The sequence below is a fragment of the Solanum dulcamara genome, chromosome 6 (assembly GCF_947179165.1).
Source record: "Solanum dulcamara chromosome 6, daSolDulc1.2, whole genome shotgun sequence".
NCBI lineage: Eukaryota > Viridiplantae > Streptophyta > Magnoliopsida > Solanales > Solanaceae > Solanum > Solanum dulcamara.
The window spans coordinates 710909-714727 of NC_077242.1; the positions used below are offsets into that span (position 1 = coordinate 710909).

Genomic DNA, 3819 nt, shown 5'->3' on the forward strand with positions numbered 1-3819 from the left:
ACCTTTAGGTATACTTCAAAGAGACTTTTAGCCAAGTAACATCAATTTATATATTACAACTATCTTTTCATTCTAGCATAAGTACAAATAAAATATTTTAAAAATCAAGTATATTGTCCATCAAACTACAATAATATATTCAAATAAAATATATGCAGACCTTACTTTTATTTAATTGGAATAGAAAAATTGTTTTTCATAGACCTTCACTCAAAAGAAAGGAAACTGAAGCATGTTTACATTAAAAAAATATGACAACACACTAGCAAGTTACAAAACAACTAAAACGAGAAACCAAGACAGGCTAGAAAGAAAGAAAATAACAATGGCAAGAATATTGGGTAGTAATTAGTACTTACAAATTTCTATTCATAGTTTTTACAAGTAAACACATAAATACATTTCCTAAACAAAATTAAGAATCTTTACATGGACTAGAAATCATTTTTGCAGCATAGTGTATAGGCAAAGATAGAGCTGCAATTCCTATACAAATGGACCACTCTTTGATTCCTAATGTTTTCCAATGATCAATCTTTGACATAATCTGGATTAATATAATTTGTAAAACAATAATAAACCCTATAATTACACCACTAGCTATAAACAATAACCATTTTCTCCTTCTGATGATTTTCCCTTTGGAGATTCTTGTCTTTGTGATCATCTCAATGGCACTGATGATCAATAAAAAAACTTGGCATAGTACATAAATATTGAACATCATGGTACTCAATAATGCCTCGTTGATGCGAAAAATTGATTTTCCCTTCATGGTAAGCATCAATAGAAGTGTAACTTGTAACATAGAATGAACAACTATGTTCCTTAACATGTTGGTCACAATAGGTGCACCCGTGCCATAATAATTCAACGTGATTCGATCAACTTCTGAATTAGACTCATCATGATTCTTTATGGCTGATGTTATAATGGACAAAAACAAGGCACCAAGAATTTCTACTATTAGATTTACCCACAACAATTGAAATGGTGTCAATTGTTGATCTTGATTACTTGTGGGGTTGAAAATTAAAAGAACAAAGTTTGAAGTGAAGGCAGAAATATTGAGTATCAATTGCAATTGTATGAACTTCTCAAGATTTGTGCATACATACCTACAATAACAAAGATAACATAAATTAAGTCTTAGTCCAAAATAAGTTGGGTCGAAAATTAAAGAGTAAATATATGATATTGACATGACTAAAATATAGTCTCTAATTAATTTATATAGTGTAGGCATACTTACCTGGCCAAGATTAATATGGCTAGGATCTTACCAAAGTTTGAGTCAACAACAATAATATCAGCATCTTCTTTAGCCAAATCTGCACAATTTTCACCCAAAAAAATCCCCACATCAGCTTCTTTTAGAGATGGTAATTCTCTAATAGACGAACCGGTTGCTGCCACGTGTTCACCTTTCTTTCTCAAGCAATTAACCAATAGGAGTTTATCAGCTGGAGAACAATTGGTCATTACTTTAATTTTGTGACACATATTAATTTGGGCTTCTTTTGGGCTTTCTCTAAATTCAACAGCTTCAATTATGGATCCTTGTAAATCTTCTTCAACTCTTAAAATTCCAGAATTAATAGCCATTAATCTTGATGTATTCAAGTCATCATCCACCATTAACTTGATCTCAATTCCAGATTTTCGACACACTTCAATTGTTCTTCTCAACTCAATTGAATACGGATTCTTTAATACCACAATCCCTAAGAAACTCAAGCCATCTTTCGCGATAATATAACCATTTTCCTTCTCTTCTTCTTCTCGTGATGATCTTATAACTTGTTTATAAGCAAAACCAAAGCAATGAACTCCGTTAGATACTATAGTACTCGCGATTTTTCGATTGAACAACTCTCTTTTTTCTTCATCTAGAGTTTGCATGGTACCATTATTAATATCATAATAGTTAGAACACATAGATAAAACTAGCTTTGGTTCTCCTTTCCAATGTACATGCAAATATTCTCCAACTTCTTCTTTGTTTCTCTTTAATAACACCCCACATAGTCCTTTCCTAGTATAACAATTTTCACGGTTTAGAATGCTACAACTTCCATGAAATTCTTCAATATTTCCACCAAACAATTTCTCAGCCCAAATAAGAAGTGCATCCTCATCAACATGGCCTATTATATTCATAAAAATTCCTTCGCGTAATGTATTCCGGACTTCCTTAGCAGAATCTGCATGTAGTGACGTAATCAGAAATTTATTAACGGAATTCAAAAAATTTATACCTACCAAGTTAGCAAAGCCAGAATTTTTTTCAAAAATCAAGATTTAAATATATATATGTGTGTGTGTGAGAGAGAGTGTGTGTATTAAAAGTACGTTTTGACCTATAGTAGTATTTTTCAACAAATGGTTGTCAGCTGGCCACCCTTGATGATTGTATGAGGTTACGTCAGTACACCTAGCTAGAAATTTCTCGTATGTAAAGGAGATTCAACGGTTAATATATATATATAGATGAAGGAGATTTGGTTGAACTCATTTTCTTACCTCTAGCTCCGCCACTGAATACAGACAAGTCATTGATTTTCTCTAAGCCAATCCATAAATCCGCCAAAGTTGTATAGTTCATAGCAAAATCAGATGTCATACTAAGGCACAAAGTGGTAACAAAGGCTCCATTAGCACAAGATGGAAGCTTATGAACTATGATTTGATGATTCTTTTTCATATCTTTAGATGCATAGAGAAGAATAATGAACATCCCTAAAGATAATCCATCTTTTAATGAAAACACCAAAATACAAACCATAGCCACAAAGCCATTAACCTTATTGGTACCATAATTTTCACCTCTCTTCCTCCTCATGTATCTCGTGGCCTCGTTCATTATTTCCTCCACCGCGTTCTTCACACCCTTAGGATCGCGATCTTTATCACAACACCATGACTTGTTCCACAAGAAACATCGAAAAACTTGAACTACTAGCATGATCAAAGAGAGACTCAAAGATAGTTTATCCAAGAATGAGCTCATTTCATCAATTGATTTTTCAAGCTTTGAGTAGCACTCATGATCATCATTTTGGAAACTTGTTACGCGTTTCATCAATTTGATTCTCTCTTTATTTTCACCAACTGCAGTCACAAGTAACTGACAATTGCCTTCCACTAATTTTGTACGATTAAACAGAACATGGTGCATCTTTTCGCGTAGTACTAAATCATGACTAGTACTACTACCATCATCAAACTTGTACAAGTTTCCCTGAATGAAAATTCCGTCAGCAGGGACATGATCACCAGATTCCAAGTACACAATATCACCAACCACTACTTCAGAAGATGGAATTTGTAGAAGTTGTTGGTGTCTAAGAACCCGAATTACCTTCTTTTTACGTGACATTCTCTTCTTCGATATCCATCTTGCCTTGAAAAACCTGTAATCAAAGGCGATAAAATTAGCCTATGAAATCATAACCCATCAAATCCACTCAATTTTGAGTTAATTCTTAACCCGCTCATTTATTAGCTCAATACACAAAGTTTGAGTGGATATCTAGTCTAAATTGATTCATGAATAATCTTGTCAAAATATTTTCAATTTTTTTCTATTTAATATGTTATTTTATAAGGTACTAATAAAACAAATATAAAAGAACAAATAAAACAATTAAAACTTGGTAAGAGTTTGACAGATTGGGTTATGACTCGCATTTTAGCTCATTTCAGCTTCATTAACCCATATTCAGCTGAACTCGCTCATTTGTCACCAATACCTGAAAGCAATACTGAAGTTTAAAACGAAAAAAATTGGCAAGAAGATTATAGCAAAATCAAATAACG

At 32.8% G+C, this 3819-nt stretch overlaps 1 pseudogene across 1 annotated transcript; it reads right to left on the reverse strand.

The window, feature by feature from the left end:
• Positions 1-329: 329 nt before the first annotated feature.
• On the reverse strand, positions 330-3451 carry LOC129893332 (calcium-transporting ATPase 12, plasma membrane-type-like; annotated as a pseudogene). The gene is made up of 3 exons (XR_008767419.1): positions 2524-3451; positions 1253-2204; positions 330-1118 (listed from the first exon to the last, which is right to left on the reverse strand). The product of XR_008767419.1 is annotated as a calcium-transporting ATPase 12, plasma membrane-type-like (transcript).
• Positions 3452-3819: the final 368 nt, after the last annotated feature.